This window comes from Engraulis encrasicolus, chromosome 13, assembly GCF_034702125.1.
Source record: "Engraulis encrasicolus isolate BLACKSEA-1 chromosome 13, IST_EnEncr_1.0, whole genome shotgun sequence".
Lineage (NCBI taxonomy): Eukaryota > Metazoa > Chordata > Actinopteri > Clupeiformes > Engraulidae > Engraulis > Engraulis encrasicolus.
In genome coordinates, this window is record NC_085869.1 from 51662712 (window position 1) to 51683684 (window position 20973).

Genomic DNA, 20973 nt, shown 5'->3' on the forward strand with positions numbered 1-20973 from the left:
CATGTTTTTTTTGCAAAACAAGCATGTTGGATAATAACAGCTAGATTAGTGATGATCTTAATTTAGAAATAGCTGGAAGCCTGCTCTTTGCTCTTGATGAGACCTGATGGGCTAGGAAGTTCCCCTTTGACTCATTCATATTTGATGAAGGCTGAATCAGAGGGTATCACGCCGTGGTGTCAGAAAACATGCAGTCACTCCTCACCCAGTTACTGAAACGCCTAATGATCTCTGACCTCCTCGCTCATAACCTTTGAGGTGCTTGTCTCTGCACAGAGCACAGACCAAGTAATGGACACAGTGGAGAAAACCAAAAACACCATTCGTGAACTCCTCACCCTGTCTGTTCTGCAAGCCTAGTATTATGTTACATAAAGAGGCTGCAATCAAGACTCGCACCACTGAAGCACAGGGACTTGTATTATTTATGATCCATGGCTGAACAGTGCTACCGATTCATTACACCAACTGTAGTTTGGAGACAGAACACTAGAGCCTACTGCAGTAGCCTAGGGTATTTTTGTTTAACCTGACATAGGCCTACACTGTCAGATGTTTAATTTTTATTCATGTAGATGAGATTGATTTTTACAAAGGAAAGGAATAATAGCTACAGAGCGATTAAAAACACACAGCACACACAAAAAATGTAAAAGCCCACAGCACATAGCCACAGTCCAGTGGATTTTTCTTGTCTCTATGGTAGATTCTTTAGGATGCTCTCAACATCCCGTCGGGCACAGAATGCAATGCCATCCTTGGTCATTAGAAGAGCAATTTATCGCTTGGCACAGTGGAGTTTGCAACACAGTCTCGTGTTGTAGCGCCGCTGCCAGTGCGCTTCACCTTAGCTCCTCCCACCCCAATACACGCAGCAGAGGCAGCTGGAAGAAAAGGGCTAACAACAATGTGACGATGCTGTGAGAGAGAGAGCGAGTGTGGTGTGCTACTACTCGTGGTGTTTTACTTATCAAAAGAGTCCAACGTGGAGGCATGTCTATTGCAAGCACCCCATCAACACAGACAACAGCCTGATTTGTTACTGCACGAACGCTTCGCTGGGAATGGTGGTGATGGCGGTCTAATTTTCGCAGGTAAGATGTTCTTTTTTTCTCCTCAGAGACGGTTATTTCATTGTTCGCCTCCCTCAGATTTGTAGACGATATGGGTATAAAGCCGTCTCCAAACCGTTTGATGTCCGATGGGACCGATGTGCTCAGATGTACCAGGCGATTTTGATTGCAATCAAATAGCCTACTGCATCTTTTCATTTGTTTCGTTAAGCTTCTGTGAACGTGCACTACATGGATACATCGGTTTCATTAATTGGTGTATGAATTTGTAATGAGGACTCGGGTCGCAATATCGTGTTGTAACCTAAATGAACATCAGCCTGTTTTATGGGGGGTTGATTATACCGCCCGTAAGCGTATAAAATGTGTTGCCCGTTATTCTACAACCACCTAAAACATATTCATCTGGGGATTCGTGAAATAAGCCAATGTCTTGATCTTATTGCATTCGTGACCAGTTACAACTCGTTAGGGAAGTCTGAAGCTCAAACATTACGACGAATTAGCAGAGATGTATCAGTCTGACTTACGCTCTCCGCCGTGTCCAACAAACTATAGTGGAAACCCCAGTCGGTTACGCACGGGCGACGAAGAAATCCTTGAATTAGTTTTGTGTGTGGCGCGAATTGTGGGTATGGTATGGAGTGTCGACTGTTCGCTATTCATCCAGTCCCAACTGCTTTTGAAGGGCAGTTCAATACGGGCTGCTAAGAATGGACTGGCCATGCCATGTCCCTTCAGATTACCTCGGTTACCGCTTTTTTGTATTTCCATGGCTTGAGCGGTCAGTATAGGTAGTTTTGGGCTTAACCCTAAACGCGCGTTTTATATGTAGATGAAAGTCTTTCTATTGTCATTCTCACTGAATATTTAGTGTACTACAGACAGGCAAAGTGACAGCATGAAAACAGTCAACACTTAACATCATGTTGGTCTGGCACTACTAAATTGGAACTGTAATAGTAGTTTACAAGAAACAGCAGAGATCTAGACCCCCATAAGTGTTCTCTGGTTGTCTGGCGCGTTTCCTTTGCATCTTCAGTGCATTTATTTGTATTGTAGCCTATTTCCTTTTTAATTTAGGCAAGATTATAGTTGTGTTTCTATTTCTCTGCAAACAAGTTCGGGGATATAATTCCAAATGATTCAGTGATGACCCATTGCTTTTTAAAATGGAGATGTTTTCCCAATGTATCCCAAATATGTATTACCAGTGAATGTGATGATCATCACTATGGAGTGAAAAGACATTTATTGAGCTGCTTCGTGGTTTTGCTACCAAGCAGCCACTTTCTTGGGGAATTGAAATAACCAGTGTATCCCACTGCTGACCTCAGACATGTGAGATTGGCATGTCACCATAAACAGAGCCGAGCTGCCTGAAGACAAGTGATGAGACATGCCTCCTTCCTCAGTTCCTAAGAATCGCATCAGGCCTATATTGTAATATCCTATTTGTAATACGTGTGCACATGGCAGTTTTCTAGTCATACCCTTTTTGCACTTTTGATGGCATAGCCTACCTGCATACTGTGTCCGTTTGTGCAGTCTTGAATGCACACAGTTTTTATATACTGTGTATCAATGTTTGACATCTCCAGATCTCTGTCACGAGACAGGATGAGGTTAATCTCACAGCATGCTATTTGAAAGGGGATTGCCAAAATGGAAATGGCATTTCTTCATCATTATATAGATTTCCACCGATAAAAAGAACGTCTTTTTAAAAAAAAATCATGGTTTTATGGTTCAGATAAATCTCCCGTTTGCTGATTGACCAATTCGGAGAAACCTGGCCATGCATTTGGTCGTGAAACCCATCCGCATACAGCCTTTCACAAAAGTGCTTAGTGTACTGTGTGTTTAAATGTTATTTCTGTATCTCCCACTAACTATTCAACTCTTTCATTAAGCCTACACATGTACATTCATTATCCATATATATACGTAGTCATTACACTTAAAGCTGCAGCAGTGCTTCCATCCTGACTGACTGCCTCTTTGTCACACAGAGAACTCACACCGTTAACATGAAAACCCCTTTAAATATGTCTCAAACATAGCAGTGGTGTTTAAAAAGTAATATGTTGCGTTAGACCAGACTTGTTAGATAGTAACTGAAGGGGTATTCGTAGGCTCTTTTCAGTTGCTTGTCAATTCAATTCGTTTTCCATTTATTTTTATGTGTGGTATCACCCCAGCATGGTCCCCAAAACACTGTAGGCCTACATACTGAAATAGGGAAAGCATTAGGCCTATTATATGTTCAGATATTGGTCTATATGCAGGGAAGGGGCGTAACAGCAAATTGTGGGCCCTATGTACGATCAGATCCAATAGACCCCCTCCCCCCCATATATCATACATCAATCAGACACTATGTGGGCCCCCTATATACATGGGGCCCTGGTAACTCAGTCACACTTTATCCCCTTGTACGACACCCCTGATACAGGGCAAACACAATGACAATGAGAGAGCTTGTAGCCCCTTTTGTAAAATCATAACAAATAAAAACCAAGACAATGCCTTTTCCTCAGTTGGGTGTTTGTTTCCGTGACACGTAAATGGTGTTTGATAGATAAGTGACTTGCAGCTTAGGCCTATAGCGCGCTACTTCTGCTTTTAATGCTTCTCTGCACCCCCTGGACAGATTGCTAGACTCTTTCTGTTCACCCCTCCTTTCCTCTCCTCCTACTTCCTTCTCCTCCCTTGTGTGCACAGCATGATGGAGTCACTTACTGGGGGGTTTTGCTGACCAATGAGCCGTACACCAGCCCAGGACAAATCTCTTTGCTTAGTTCCCGAGAAGTTGGTGGCGACTGTTAAGGATAGGGGAAAGAAGCACTTGGGCCAATTTCCACCCAGGCCATGCTGCCAAAGGCTAACTGTTTACTTCCTTGTGCCCGTCACTATGATATGTCTTTGTGTTATGTCATGAACCCTAGGCACAAACCATTGTTTTCATTATGTCCTTTACTGCACAGTATGTACTGTGTATTGGGATACTGTTCTTCCTGTGGAAACATAGGAGCCCTTAATCGGAGAGGCTTGTGATTGTACCTTTTGCAATATTTCCGCAAGCTCCCTGTAAATGCATAGCCCATGGCTACAGACCGATGACATAGAGGGTGATTTCCAATATGCGAACTTCTGTCCTCCCTTGCTCACTGGCCTGCCTGTGACCTCATGATGATGTCACTGATGACAGAAAATGAATTCCATATTTTGCAAAGTCACAATTCTAATGTCATTTTCTCATTTGCAATTGACATGGTAAATGAAAAACAGTCCCCCAAAAGTTATTGTGGCTGGTTAGGATGACAGCTGGAAAACTTTATTGTTTTCTCCATGGAGGTGGGACGAGGAGGCGGGGCGAGGCCGCAAGCGCAAGTGGAGTACGGGAGTGTGCATATTGAAATGTACCCACAGCAATATCCAGGTTGATTCCAGAGGTATGCCAGGCCTCATGGAACCTGGAGTTTTCATTTGGAGGCTGTTGCATTGCATGCACTCAAACCTAGAAACACCAGAGGCACAATACATCACTCGGGGTCTCTGGTGTATGTGGAACTTGAAAGTTGTTCAGGTTATACTCACAGAGAGTGTACACAAACTATGTTGCCAGATTGGGCAGTTTTCCGTCCAGTTATGCTGTTTAGGATTAAAAACAAACTGGTTGGGTGGGTTTTTCTGTACATTTATGGTGAATCAATACAAAACAATAAAATTCAGTTCGAATTGGGTGTGATTTTGGGCATCCAGGTGGTTTTGGGGATTTTTTGGCCTGGAAATGATCAGTCATCTGGCAACCCTGCACACAAACTCCAGAAGTGCGGGAACAAAAAGTGAAAGGAGCATGGTCAAGGAGTATGTCACATGCTGGTTTGTGTTTGACCAAGCAGACTGAATTAGGTAGAACTGGAATAAGATTTGACCATCTAATGGAAAATATTGAGCAGAACCGAGACAGGTGCTTTCAGTTTCACCATTTGCCACAGTTTCACCTCCCAGTGTCATTGTGACACAGAACTCCACAGCACACAAGTGCACACCGCACACAACAAAATCGCATTTATACTTCACCCGCGCAAGGGGACAACCCCAATGGCCCCCCAAGGGAGCTGTGTGAAGGGATGGTACCAATGCTCAGGGTACCTCCGTCATGGAGGAGGATGGGGGAAAGCACTGGTTAATTACTCCCTCCACCAACCTGGCGGGTTGGGAGTTGAACCGGCAACCTTTGGACTACAAGTCTGATGCCCAAACCGCTGTCCCATGACCTCCCTGTATGGGCATCTCTAGTATGAAGGACTATATTGAGGTCTTCCTCTGACCTCTGGGATATTTGTGGGTGTGTCCACTGTCAAATAAGGTGTCCGTTAAAAGACATCTACAAACACTCCACCACAGCCATCTTCTCGAGGCTAGATATGCCTGTATGGCATATTCACATGCAGCTTTTTGTGACAACTATAGCCACCACAGAATGACTTGACACATAACCGAGTGAATTCACAGGCCGCGACAAGATCAAGCGATAGAGAATCGCTAGGCTGTGCAGCTGGAGCGATGCTAGCGATAGAATCGACAGAGTTTGTCCGTTAAAAGCAGAATATAAGCATTCCAACATTCCCATTGGCTGTGGTGACTGTCACAGAATCGCATCATGGCTAATTTGTATAATATTCGCTGGAGCAACTACAAACTGTCGCACAAGACATACGAATCACTTCTTGTCGTCCGAATCGCTTTTGTCTATTATACAAAGTCAATTACTGACATCGCTGGATTTGCTCATGTCGCACTTGTTCTATTCGTGCCTTAAGAGTTATAACTCTTGACGCATGCTCCAAACAGTGCTTGCTTGTCTTTTGTCTTGGTATTTGTGTTTGTGTTGTGTAACCGTATGCGAATCTGTGGTCACCCATACAGTGATCCTCTCCCTTGCAACAGATCTGGCTTTCCTTGGGGGAAAAAAGCTTACATTTTAGCCGCGCCACAAGACAGCGCTTTATCTAGGCTTTAGTCCGTGGAAGTCCTTCGGGCTGGTTAATGCTTACATTGCATTTTATGGAGGAAGTTTTTTTTTAAGATTCTGTAGTTCCATTGCAGCTGATGCTTAACAGATTAGAGTGCTGATGTTGGGAAGCTCCACATTGGAACACTATATGATGTGAAGGACTACTGTTTTTCAACTCACTTTGTCAGTCACTGTAAAGAGGCTTTCATCTGAGGCTTCCATAAACACACACACATGCATACATGCTCACAATACAAACAACATCTGATTTTTTTCACTCTCTCTCTCTCTGGTTGTCTCGCTTTAGCACCATTTCTTTCTCTCTTTCTCTCTCTCTCTCTCTCTCTCTCTCTCTCTCTCTCTCTCTCTCTCTCTCTCTCTCTCTCTCTCTCTCTCTCTCTCTCTCTCTGTCTGTCTGTGCTTGTCTTCCCATCTGTCGGTCTGCCTGTCTGTCTCTTTGTCTGCCTGTCTTTCCCCTCACTCAATCACTTTCACTCCCTGGCTTGCATGCACACACACAAGCACATACACAAACACACACAATCACACACACACACACAAACACACACACACACACACACACACACACACACACACACACACACACACACACACACACACACACACACACACACACACACACACCACGCACAGTCTGTCATACGCTCACATCCGACACAGTAATTCTCCGGCTATCACTCTCCCCTCTGTCACCGCTTTGTGCCGTGCTCAATGGGAGAGTGGCACTGGTACGTCTGCTGGGGATGAGGAATGGCTGTCCTGTCCGGTGTGCTGCAGCACTGCACGGCACGGGAGAGTGGAGTGGAGAGTGGGATACACGCGTTGACGCGTCGGCAGCGGCCCCCGCCTGCTTGCTTGCCTTGCTCATCCTGCTCGCTGCATTTATGGCCTGTCAAGTGTCTGCGTCGGCCGCTACTATGCTCTGCTCTGCTCAGCTCAGCTCCGCAATGCTCCCCAGGAGGTACAGGGTGTAATTTCAGTTGGCGGCTGCTGTATTCTGGTGTGTGTGTGTGTGTGTGTGTGTGTGTGTGTGTGTGTGTGTGTGTGTGTGTGTGTGTGTGTGTGTGTGTGTGTGTGTGTGTGTGTGTGTGTGTGTGTGCCGGTGTGTGCACGCAAATCACTCACATTTGCAAGTGTGCTTGAACGAACATTTGCAAAGTGAGTGTGTGTGGCGTGCGTGTGTGTTAGTGCCGGTGTGTGCCCACAAAGCACTCCCGTTTGCAAGTGTGTTTGACCGAGCATTTGCAAGTGCTTGTGTGCATATTTGTGCACACATGCACACAAGTGAATATTTGTGTGTGTGTGTGTGTGTGTGTGTGTGTGTGTGTGTGTGTGTGTGTGTGTGTGTGTGTGTGTGTGTGTCGCGGTGTCGCTGACACTGCCAGTGAGCATTTAAACCATCAGGACAGCCGAGTTGCCAGCCGTTCGTTCACCTTCAACAAGCCGATGCAAGCGGAGAGCCAATATGAACTGTTGCCATCGCTGGAAGAAGTGAAGTCTTTTGAAGTTGCCCCCTTTTCTTCCCTCTCTATGTGGGAGGAGAGGAAGGCCCAGTTAATCAAATTCACAAGCGGGAATCACATTGTCTGAACCCCACTTGTCATGCATTACTCAACGCTGCGAATTAAGTCACCTTTTAAAGGTCGGACTAACTCGGATGAAAGATAAAAAGGTCTATGATGAAAGTACATGGATAAAAAGCCCTCGGGGCAAATACAGTACAGTGTTTCCCACAGAAATTTTGGAAACTATGGGGGGCAGCCGAGGTTTATTTTGTCCGGGGGGGGGGGGAGGGGGGCTTCTCACACGGGCCTTTTTTTGGGGGGGGGGGTGTATTCTTGCAGCGTAAATGCAAAACGGCAAAACAATGACTACAGTATGACATTGGCGCATGGAGAAACTGTAGGCCTGGGCCTATATTTCAGCCATTTATTTTGAGAAATAAGGCTACATAAGATTTTACCCATGACTTGTATAGTAGTACATTGTCATTGTCAAAAAATGCAGTACAGTGAATAATTTCTGTTTACAACACAGTTTCATTCGTCCCTCATGCAGGGGTCTGGGAAACAATAATAAAACAAAATAGGAGCAGAGATAAGAATTTAAGAGCACTGTGAAATTGTTAACGCATAGACAAAAAGGGTCTTAGAGGGTAGGCTATGCCTTTTCCCCCACACATATCTGTAGGCGTACACATTCTACATGAGGGGTGCTGGTCACAGGGCCAGTTTTTTCCAAATTCCTCCCATTAAAAGGGCTGAACAACATATTACACATTTATGTCTTCACATTCATTACACATTAATTTCTATATGCAGCCCCATGTCTCCTCTGCTGTGTCAAAGAAGGTCTGTCACCAAACTCATTNCAACTGTAAAANAAAGCCTAGGGAGTGTTCGTAAACTCATCCCAACTGTCCCTTCTCTGAAGGGTTTTTATATTGCTCTCCCAAACCCAAGTAAAGACTACAACAACTTGACTAGGCTTTTGATCCCTGTCTTTCAAAGCACTTGTGGTTCTCTCTATAGCAGGGGTGCCCAACCTTTTTTTAACCAAGATCTACTTTTGAAGTTGATGGTCTGCCGTGATCTACCAAGTCAAATTCAAGGATGTCAGTATGAAAATTTAAGACCACCATTTATTAATCACCATTATTATGAACAAAATGTTTTCAGTAGGCTACTATGGCCGTATCTTTTCAGTGTGTTTTTAAAGTGTGTTGAATAGCCTATCTTTACAGCAATGCAGCACTGATAGTATGCAGAGATAATTTCAGTCATACACAAGTCATAAACAACTGAAACAATTTCAAAATGATAAACATTTGGTATATAAAAGGCACATAGCCCTATTTCTAAAATATGATGAAGCATTATCATGCCTTCAGTGGTATAGGCTACAAATTAAAAAGGGCTCAGAAATTCACCATTTGTTATGGGTAAATAGTAGGCTACTATGAGAGAGAGAGAGAGAGAGAGAGAGAGAGAGAGAGAGAGAGACAGAGAGAGACAGAGAGAGAGAGAGAGCAATGAGAGAACTCATTGGATTGGTTAACACCCCTGTTAAGTGTGACTTCTTCTATGAAGGTTTTTTTTTCAGCTCTCTGACAGTAGCACAGCAAAGGCTTTCTATTGTGAGTTTGGCCAATCGTTTTGTCCACAACTGAAGCAAGAAACAGCACAAATTGAAGTGAATTCCATACATGTCAACAACTAACATTTCCCTTACACGCGGAACGCGATGTAAACGCAGTTAGCGATGATGCATGCGACTAGCGATTTGTACGAAGATCCTCGCATATCGGGCGTGTGTCATAACGCATCGTTGCGCACATGTTCTGTTACTCACCCGATGTTACACGTGTGCACACATGAATCAACTGTAATACCCTTACGGTCACTTCCTAATGCTTTCCCCTCATTCTGTGTTACCGTGGGACTACTTATCTAACCAATACAGAGTCTATAGGATGTATTTACTCCAGGAGGAAAATGCGAAGGAAATTCAAGTTTTTAACAAAAACGGATATCGTTAATTTTTTTTTTTTTTTTTTTTTTTTTTTTTTTACATTTTCGTAAACTATGGCGGCCAAATTTAAACTATGGCGGGCCGCCATAGTTTCCTCAATGTATGGGAAACACTGCAGTACAAAGATTTGGGAGGACACAGTGTGTGTGCAGAGGAGTTTTTTTTTTTTTTGCCTGCATTGACTGATGTAGATTTTTTTTTTTTTTTTTTAAACCGCAGTTTGGACTGGACAAGAAGAATTTCAAATCAAATTGGTATTTGATTGAATAGACCGGGGAAGATTTGACGGCTCCAAACGTGCTACCGTGCGTCTAAGAGGACCTCCAAGAAGGAGAAGAATGACTATACATACAGTGATATGCACATTAACGATCAATAAAACAGAGACTGAATAACCGTAATAATAATAATCAAGGACTAATTCTAATCATATTCTCCACCACTGTCAAGTGACAGTTATGATTAGATGCTTGATTTGGATATATTTTTTTTGTTTTCATTTATTTTGGAAGTGTTTGGTAATTCATTGTTTCATTAACTGATTGATTAATTAATTCATTTATTCTGTTTGGAATAATTGGCCTGTCAGTTGACCAGAGTGCCTCCCGCCCCATACTGGTCAGTGGGTGCAACAAGTGCCTGTAGCCACATGCTCAGAGCTCAAACGCAATTATCTCTAATCCTGTTTGCCGCTCACTCTGGCATACGGCTGGGGTTATTAGGTCTGTGTGTGTGTGTGTGTGTGTGTGTGTGTGTGTGTGTGTGTGTGTGTGTGTGTGTGTGTGTGTGTGTGTGGGGGGGTGTGGGTGAGAGAGAGAGAGACTTGTTTGTGTTGTGTTTGCTTGCCCCCGCTATGGGCAATCCACACAATTAAATGACCGGTTAAATAAGCAGCACAAACGATCTTGATTGTAATTGCGGACAACACTTGTGGCGCTCTCTCAAGTCCTGTAAGAAGGACTTGAGGCTTGTGAAGGGCTAGTGTTTGTACAACAGAAATGTGGATATGCTGTTGTGTCTAAGCATAAGCCGTGATTGTGGTTGATGAATATTAAGTTGTTATTTTCACCAAAGAGGATAAGCAGGATAGAGTTTTGTTTTTCTTCAGCTGACATCTGATTATTTAGCATTTAAGTCATTTGAATTTTGCAAAGGAATCCATTCCCCTCGATAGTGCTGACATTAAGGCCTGTTTAGTGAGTCACAAATCGTGCATCAGCTGCTAAGCAGCAGCGTGCAAAGATGTGCACTAGATTCATTACACAGGAAGAACCTCCTCAGCCTCATCAGATAATCAAAAGAGCAGACTCTGAAATGATGACTTGTTTCGTGCGAAGGCACAACAACCACTGTCGCTGACCTGACCACAACACTGTTTGTCACACAGCTCAGAGGACTTTAAAGTCTTTTCTTTCATCCAGCTCACAAGACTTTTATGGTCGTTTTTTTTGTTTTTGTTCTCATGTTAGCCGAATTGAAAGGATGTCATTGAGCTGGGGCCTTTGGGTAATTTGTCAGTGGGGGTGAGGGTGAGGGAGGGGGTGTTGGGATGCGACCGTGAAGGTCACATAGTATGGCACGTCGCACAGCCTGGGACAGCGGCACGACATCTCGCTGCACCGCACCGCAATAGCAATTTCCCATCAGCCATCCCCGACACGAGCGATCACGTCCCCTCCCATCGCGGACGGACGGCCGGTCGAAAGATTTCCCATAGTACTCAGCGCTGCTGCCGCTGCCGCCGCCCGCCGATCTGTCAAAGACGTCCTTCACAGTAGACTTTTTTCCCTTCCGTTTTTCTTTTTTCTTTTTTCTTCTCACTGTGGGCCTCTTTCTCTCTGTTGTTAAGGACTTGACAGCTGATTCTGAAGCGCGGCCCAGACACTTTTTTTTCTTTCCTCTGAGAAGAAGAAACGGTCTCTTTTTTCTTTTTTTCTCCCTTGCCTTCACCCTTCACGCCCACTGGGAAAGATTTCTGCATGGAGGGAGAGTCGCGTTTATTGGACTGGGCTATCTTTGGCCTGTCAATGCTCCCTGATATGTGTCTGCCTGAAGGTTAGATTAATTATGACCATTAGTCAGGCTTGTGTACCAATTAGGTGAAAGTTACCCTTTTGCCACACGCATTACACACACACACACACACACGCACACAGAGACACACTCACACAAGCCCTAGATGACTCCCAGGGCAATTTTTGGCAGTGGGACCAGGAATGTGGAAGCGTTTTCTTTTTAGGATCTGTGTGTGTGTGTGTGTGTGTGTGTGTGTGTGTGTGTGTGTGTGTGTGTGTGTGTGTGTGTGTGTGTGTGTGTGTGTGTGTGTGTGTGAGACGGGGGTATAAGGGGTGGTTTATGTCAGCTGAACCCTCCTCCTCCCTTCTTTTCTGGGCTCGTCTCGTCTCGGCTCAGGCAGGGTGGCTTGCTTGCCCTGGCTTGTCAGAGGCCCCGCGATGAGACGTGTCCGGTCCTCCTGTAATTACAACCCCTGCTCCCTCCTAAAACCTCCCAGGCGCGGCAGCGGAGAGGGGGAGGAGGAGGAGTGGAGAGAGTGTTGGAGGAGCAGCAGCAGAAGAGGTGTAGAGGGGTAGCGGAGAGCAGGTGTGGACGTTGGGTGGTGGTAGGGCGAGGAGAGGAGAGGAGGGGTGGAAAGGTGTGGAGAGAAGAAATGGGGGGTGCAGAGAAGAGGAAGAGGGGTGGAGGGCAACGAAAACGAGGGGGGCAGAGATGAGAGGAAGGGGTGAGGAGGAAGGGAGGAGGGGCAGCGGAGGGAAGAGGGAGGCAATGGAAAAGATAGGAGGGGTGGGGGTGTAGCAGAGAGAGAGGGGGGGGTGTAGAGGCGAAGAGGAGATTAGGGGAGAAGTGGAGAGGACGAGAAAGGTGGAAGGGATGAGAGGTGCGGAGAGGAGTAGTGGAGGTGTAATGGAGAGAGATAGAGGGCTGCACAATATCAAAAATGTATGGAAAGTGCGATATCAAGAGTGGTGATATGCATATCGCGAAAATGATTTAATTATTGCCAACAAGTAAAACATTCCAATCACTAGCTGAATATCAACAGATGCGCAACAAGCCCGCCGTGACCAAAGCCACATGGTATCTAACGGGTAAAAATGAGGTAGGCCTCATTACGAAGTAAATACCATTAATTGGGTAACAACAGGGTAACAGAGAAGATAGATGATTAGATGATTAGAAAATATGCAGTAGTTTTGTTGTAATTCTTGAGACATGTGTATTACGTAGTATTTACTTTGTAATTACCCCCTTTTACCCATTAGATACCATGTAACTGCTCTCTGTTACCCTGTTGTTATGCAAAAAGTACACAGTAATTACTGTACCGTACAGTAAAACGTTTCCTATTTTTCAAAATATTTTTTAGATATTGTTTTCGAGATATTGCATGCTATTATCGCATATCCATTTTTTGGTGATATCTGCATCCCTAATGAAACAGAGAGGAGGGGAGAAGTGGAGAGCTGGAGTGGAGGGGTAGAGAGGAGAGGAGAGTTGGGGTGGAGGGGTAGAGAGGAGTGGAGAGGTGTAGTAGTAGAAAAAGGTGGAGGGTAGAGGTAGAGAGGAGGGCAGACGGGGACAGGTGGAGGGGAAGAGAGGAGGGGAGAGGTGGAGTGGAGTATAAAGGTGGAGGGGAAAGATGGAGAGGTGGAAGGGTAGAAAGGAGGGGAGAGGTGGAAAGGAGTACAAAGGTGGAGGGGTAGAGAGGAGGGGAGAGGTGGAGGGGTAGAGAGCCAGTCTCCACCAGGTGCTCCGTGCATGTCCAGGTGGCTGCTATAATAAGCTCGGGGTCTGGTGTGTGTGTGTGTGTGACGTGTGTGTGCGTGCGTTTGTGTGTGTGTCTGTGTGTGAGTGTGTGTGTGTGCGTGTGTGTGTGTGTGTGTGTGTGTGTGTGTGTGTGTGTGTGTGTGTGTGTGTGTGTGTGTGTGTGTGTGTGTGTGTGTGTGTGTGTGTGTGTGTGTGTGTGTGCACTTGCGTTGGCCTGCTGTTTCCCAGCCAGGTGGAGGCAGTGTTTCCCACAGAAATTTTGGAAACTATGGGGGCAGCCGGGGTTTTATTTTGTCCGGGGGGGGTGTGGGGGGGGGTTGGGTCTTCTCACACGGCCTTTTTTTTGGGGGGGGGGGGGGGGGGGGGTTGTATTCTTGCAACGTAAATGCAAAACGGCAAAACAATGACTACAGTATGACATTGGCGCATGGAGAAACTGTAGGCCTGGGCCTATATTTCAGCCATTTATATTTTGAGAAATAAGGCTACATAAGATTTTTCCCATGACTTGTATAATAGTAGTACAATAGTAGTACATTGTCATTGTCAAAAAATGCAGTACAGTGAATAATTTCTGTTTACAACACAGTTTCATTCGTCCCTCATGCAGGGGTCTGGAAAACAATAATAAAACAAAATAGGAGCAGAGATAAGAATTTAAGAGCACTGTGAAATTGTTAACGCATAGACAAAAAGGGTCTTAGAGGGTAGGCTATGCCTTTTCCCCCACACATATCTGTAGGCGTACACATTCTACATGAGGGGTGCTGGTCACAGGGCCAGTTTTTTTCCAAATTCCTCCCATTAAAAGGGCTGAACAACATATTACACATTTATGTCTATATTCACATTCATTACACATTAATTTCTATATGCAGCCCGATGTCTCCTCTGCTGTGTCAATGAAGGTCTGTCACCAAACTCATTACAACTGTAAAACAAAGCCTAGGGAGTGTTAGTAAACTCATCCCAACTGCCCCTTCTCTGAAGGTTTTTTATATTGCTCCCAAACCCAAGTAAACTACAACAACTTGACTAGGCTTTTGATCCCTGTCTTTCAAGCACTTGTGGTTCTCTCTATAGCAGGGGTGCCCAACCTTTTTTTAACCAAGATCTACTTTTGAAGTTGATGGTCTGCCGTGATCTACCAAGTCAAATTCAAGGATGTCAGTATGAAAATTTAAGACCACCATTCATTAATCACCATTATTATGAACAAAATGTTTTCAGTAGGCTACTATGGCCGTATCTTTTCAGTGTGTTTTTAAAGTGTGTTGAATAGCCCATCTTTACAAAGCAATGCAGCACTGATAGTATGCAGAGATAATTTCAGTCATACACAAGTCATAAACAACTGAAACAATTTCAAAATGATAAACATTTGGTATATAAAAGGCACATAGGCCCTATTTCTAAAATATGATGAAGCATTATCATGCCTTCAGTGGTATAGGCTACAAATTAAAAAGGGCTCAGAAATTCACCATTTGTTATGGGTAAATAGTAGGCTACTATGAGAGAGAGAGAGAGAGAGAGAGAGAGAGAGAGAGAGAGAGAGAGAGAGAGAGAGAGAGAGAGAGAGAGAGAGAGCAATGAGAGAACTCATTGGATTGGTTAACACCCCTGTTAAGTGTGACTTCTTCTATGAAGGGTTTTTTTTTTCAGCTCTCTGGGACAGTAGCACAGCAAAGGCTTTATTGTGAGTTTGGCCAATCGTTTTGTCCACAACTGAAGCAAGAAACAGCACAAATTGAAGTGAATTCCATACATGTCAACAACTAACATTTCCCTTACACGCGGCACGCGATGTAAACGCAGTTAGCGATGATGCATGCGACTAGCGATTTGGACGAAGATCCTCGCATATCGGCGTGTCATAACGCATCGTTGCGCACATGTTCTGTTACTCACCCGATGTTACACGTGTGCACACATGAATCAACTGTAATGCTTTCCCCTCATTCTGTGTTACCGTGGGACTACTTATCTAACCAATACAGAGTCTATAGGATGTATTTGTATTTACTCCAGGAGGAAAATGCGAAGGAAATTCAAAATCGTAATTCAAATCGTTTTAACAAAAACGGATATCGTTAAAAAAAAAAAAAAAAAGTAAAAAAAAAAAAAAAATTTTTTTTTTTTTTTTTTTTTTTACATTTTCGTAAACTATGGCGGCCAAATTTAAACTATGGCGGGCCGCCATAGTTTCCTCAATGTATGGGAAACACTGGGAGGTCTGCTGTCTGTATGGTCTACATGGGGGATGACACACAGCTCAGGCTTCAGGCACCCTGTCTTTTGGAAAGAGGGTGTGTGTGTGTGTGTGTGTGTGTGTGTGTGTGTGTGTGTGTGTGTGTGTGTGTGTGTGTGTGTGTGTGTGTGTGTGTGTGTGTGTGTGTGTGTGTGTGTGTGTGTGTGTGTGTGTGTGTGTGTGTGTGTGTGTGCGCGCGCGCGTGTGTGTGGGGGGGGGGTGATTGTGTAGGAGGGGGAGGGATATGGAGATGGTGTCAAATCTTGGGCAACAGATCCTGTAAAACAGATGGGAGTGTGACATGAGTGCAGATATGAAAGGGAAGTGGGAGCCTGTGTGTGTGTGTGTGTGTGTGTGTGTCTGTGTCTGTGTCTGTGTCTGTGTCTGTGTCTAGGTGTCTCTGTGTGTGTAAATCGCATGCGTCTGTGTCTGGATAGAATATGAAAGCAGGATGTGGGTTCAACGCATGATCATGAGCATGACATTGGGGCTGTGCACGCATCATTTGCACGCCATTGCCACCACAGAGGGGAAATCAGAACTCTGCCTGTCTGTCTGTCTGTCTGTCTGCCAGCAATGTGTATTATAGTCACCAATTGTGACCGACTACAAGTGTATGTCGCAAGTGTATGTTCTCACGGCCACAGCTTGCACCCGTGAACCACGTTCTAGTTGGCACGATATGTTGTGGTTTATTTTGATTGTGAAAAAATCAGGAAGTGCGCTAAACGCCTTCTAATAGACCAACGCGACACTAGGTGCTTCACTTCAACGATGAATAAACTCGAAGTTGAAAGATATAGTAGCCTGAAAATGGAAGCACTCATCAGATTGCTTTTGAGAGCAAGAGAGCCACTTGCATGTTTTTTTTTTTGCCTCGCTGCTGAGGCGGAGGGGAGAACTCTCGTTTGCCCTTTATTAGTGTATGAAGTCGTATGGTTTATATGCCCATACTTATCAGTGATGGTTATCAGATCAGCTGTTGTTGATGTGAGAGAAATAGCCGAGCTTCTATCAGTTAGGTTGACGCGGTTTGCGCTGCAACCCTGTTTGCTTGCACGTCATATAATTTTAGCTGCGTGTTATATGCCGACAGCTCATAATATTTCATTGTTCATGATGGCTTGCGCATGCCCTGATGAAAGCATGTTCACATTTCAGTCATTTTCGCAGCTTTTTGTAAACAGGACGAGGTTTGTGTGACTGAGCGACGAGACGGTGAAACGGTACAGTGTCGTACTAAACTATATTGCTCCTCAGCCTAACGGCTGTGAGAAAGTGGCCACAGTGAGAGACACAGTGTGAGTTCTGCAACTTCCAATAGCAAGAGGTGTGTGTGTGTGTATGTGTGTGTGTTTGTGCGTGCGTGTGTGTGTGCGCTTTTGCGTGCGTGCGCATTTGCTTGCCCGCTGGTGAGCCACATACAGTACATACACCCTCATAACACACACACACATTCACAGGAAGCACTCTGTGTGTGGTGAGCATGGTAGACACATGCACTGGTCAGAGGCAGACAAAACATTTCCACTCTGTGTGTATGTGTGTGTGTCTGAGTCTGTGTGTGTGTGTGTGTGTGTGTGTGTGTGTGTGTGTGTGTGAGTCTGTGTGTGTCTGTCTGTGTCTGTGTGTGTCTGAGTCTCTGTGTGTGTGTGTATGTGTGTGTGTGTGTGTCTGTGCGTGTCCGTGCGTCTGATTCAGCAGCGGCAGCAGAAGCGGTGTGTGGGCCATAAGTCATACAGGGAAACAATGAGGCCTGGCATGTCGTGCTGTCACAGGGGACACACACTCACGCTTCCCTGCTGCCATGCAGCACGAGGAAGAAAGGAGAAGAAGAGAGGGCTATGCAATATGTCATTTTGTGTGTGTGTGTGTGTGTGCGTGCGTGTGTGTGTGTGTGTGTGTGTGTGTGTGCGTGTGCGTGTGCGTGTGTGTGTGTGTGTGTGTGTGTGTGTGTGTGTGTGTGTGAACTCTGATGGTGTGTGTCAGAGTACAAGTGTGTGTTCACTTATGGCGTTTTTGTGTGACTGTGTGTGTTCATATACATGTGTGTATGCGTGTAGGACTAGGAACTCTGGCACGCTTCCAAGTACAAATGTGTGTTCCTCAATAAGGTTTTGAGACTGTGTGCACACGCGCATACAATAGTTCCTTGTGTGTACATAGTTGTGTGTGTGTGTGTGTGTGTGTGTGTGTGTGTGTGTGTGTGTGTGTGTGTGTGTGTGTGTGTGTGTGTGTGTGTGTGTGTGTGTGCGCGTGTGTGCACGCATGCGTCCACTCTGTCTGTTCCTTTCTCTCTGCATAATTTACGGCGATTTTCCACACTGCCTCAGCACATTGTCCATGCCATAGGAGCGGGCGGGCAGGCAGGCAGCCGCTACAAAATCTGTACATTCGGCTCTTTTTAACCACAACATTGTACCCTCACCCTTTTCCGGACCGTGATGCACAGGCACGCACACATTTGTATTGCTATCTTTATGGGACCCACCCCCCCATTATAGTAATACGGTATGGCTAATTCATACCATGTCAAGGTTAAACCCATCCCTAACCTGGCAGTAAAGCAATGTCTTGGCACTATTTTAGGTTTTATCATGACACAAACAAGACAAAAGCACACTTGGATTAGTGGATACTACAATTTGGTCCCCAGAAAGGACCTCCTTTTTGATTTTTTTTGTGACACCAGGACACACGCACGCACGCACACACACACACACACACACACACACACACACACACACACACACACACACACACACACACACACACACACACACACACACACACACACACACACACACACACACACACACAGTCACCTCCACCCGCCCGCCACCCCACCATATAATACCCCATCCAGGCTGGTTCCTATAATGTGACAGAGGAGGTGGAAGAAGAGGAGGAGGAGGATGTCTGGGGTTCTAGGGTGTCGCAGAAAGCAAAGCGGTGCCTTGCCAAGCCCCCCCATCTGGTTGCGAGAGATTTGGTTCCTGCCTGCCACCCCACCTACTCCTCTACCCTACGCCCCACCACCACCACCACCACCTCCTCTCTAATCTCCTTCTGCTCTGACAGCCCAGAAGGTTTGGGGAGATGTCTGCCAGGAGGAAAGGAAAGGAGGAAGGGATAGGAAAGGAAAGGATGGGGAAAGTCAAGGAAGCGAAAGGGTACGAAAGATAGGAAGGAGATGAATGCCAGAAGTCAAATGAAAGGAGGAAGGGAGGAAGGACAGGAGGAAGGGAAGAAGGAAAGCAAAGGAGAGGATAGGATGGGAGAGGAAAGGATAAAGGAAGAAAAGGAAGGAGAGGAGAGGAGAGGAAGAGAATGGCTCCTGCTGCCTTCACGGATGGGGGATATGCAAAGCTGCTACGTTGGGAAGGCTCCAAAGCAGCGTGGCAAAGGAGGAGGAATATAGTGTGTGTGTGTGTGTGTGTGTGTGTGTGTGTGTGTGTGTGTGTGTGTGTGTGTGTGTGTGTGTGTGTGTGTGTGTGTGTGTGTGTGTGTGTGTGTGTGTGTGTGTGTGTGTCTGATGTGCCACTTAACTGTTTGCGGATATGGATGTGGACGTGTTTTGCCTTGAGTTTATTTTGCGACATGCTGGGAGCCTTGTTAAATGTGTTTAAAGAATGTGTGGTTTGTGTGTGTGTGTGCGCGCATGTGTGTCTGCAATGTGTGTGGTCGGTTGTGTTAGCGTAGCTTTTGCTTGAGGTTTTGGATTAAGAGTTTGATTGACAGCGCCCGAGATGGTGGAAACAAGCTCTCCTTGGCCGTTGGCTGAAGTACAAGAACAGTGTGTGTGTGTGTGTGTGTGTGTGTGTGTGTGTGTGTGCGTGTGCGTGTGTGTGTGTGTGTGTGGTGCTCTCTCTGTATGTGTATCCCTGTCTGTCTGATGTCAGGTTGAGAGAATGTGAACTCCTTGCCCCTGAACAAAGACGAGCAAGACTCTCTCTCTCTTGTCTGAATGTGAACCCAAATCACCCCCACCTCTCGCTACCACCCTGTAATTGAAGCCGGATCTGTTCTGGCTGGACTTTGCAACTTCTTGTTCTTGTTCCAGTAGCCTCTCTCAACTCAACAGATTGTCCTCGTCTCGTCTCGTCTCGTCTCGTCTCGTCTCGTCTCGTCTCGTCTCGTCTCGTCTCGTCTCGTCTCGTCTCGTCTCGTCTCGTCTCGTCTCGTCTCCTCTCGTCTCTTCTCGTCTCCTCTCGTCTCCTCTCCTTTCCACTCCTCACCCCACCCCACCCCACCTCCATCCCATCCTGCTTCCAAACGCTAACAAAGGTCTCCCATGTCCTCCTCAATCACTCTCCATCCTGCCCTCAAAGCTAACAAGCTAACAACATACCTCCATGTCCTCCTCTCCTCAGTCTACTCCACTGAACTCCACTGACCTCCAACCAAACCCAACCCAACCACCCCAAACTTGCCCTCAAAGCTAACAATATGCCTCCGCGCCCTCCTCCTCTCCCCAGCCAACTCCACTCAAACTTTCACCACTTCCACCCTGCCCTGAAAGCGAACATGCCTCCATGTTCTCCTCACACACCTCTACTCCACCTCTTCATGCTGTCCTTTAAAGCTGACAACATGTCTCTGGGTTGACCCCATCCACACGCCCCACCCAACCCCTTCCATCCTGTCCTCAACGCTAACATCTGGATCCACCTTACCCCACTAAACCCCAACCCAGCACCACCTTCATCCTGAACTAAAAGCTAACAACATGCCTATTGGTAGACACCTCCCCACCCATCCATTCCACCACCACCTCCATCCTGCCTTGAAAGCTCACAGGCCTCTCCTCCCTCGCCTTGAACTCCCACTCCCGCACTACCTCCATCCTTCCCTCAAAAACTAAAAACACAACACTCCACTCCACCACTTCCACTCTGAACTGAAAGCTAACAACATGCCCCCTGGACCTCACCTTTAGAGTCGTCATCCACCCTCTCCCCCCTCCCCAACACCACCTCCACCCTGCCCCTGAAAGCCTTTCACTTCATTAGCTAGCTAGCCATCTAGCTAGCTCCCCATGCAGTGTGCGCAGCTCTACTCAAGCGCGGCACAGGAGGAGTACAAGCGGGCCCTGTGGGGGGAAATGTTTCCTAGGAACACATGTACCGTGTTCCCGATCTGAACAATAAACAAGTGCAAGCCAGGGGCGGCTGGGGCGGCCAGGGAGAGGAGAAGAGCTGTAGGGAAGAGAGGAAGGGAGGGGAGCAGACACTGGGTGCATTCCAATATGCAACCTTGCGTCCTCCACTTGTGCTTGTGGCCTTGTA

At 46.0% G+C, this 20973-nt stretch overlaps 1 protein-coding gene across 1 annotated transcript in view; it reads left to right on the forward strand.

The window, feature by feature from the left end:
• The first annotated feature begins 932 nt into the window (after nucleotides 1–932).
• The window catches only part of st6gal2a (ST6 beta-galactosamide alpha-2,6-sialyltranferase 2a), a 104050-nt gene continuing 84009 nt past the window's right edge, over nucleotides 933–20973 (forward strand). The window contains exon 1 of the mRNA XM_063214219.1: nucleotides 933–1094. The gene's annotated coding sequence lies outside the window, so the exon portion shown is untranslated. The remainder of the gene's footprint in view (nucleotides 1095–20973) is intronic.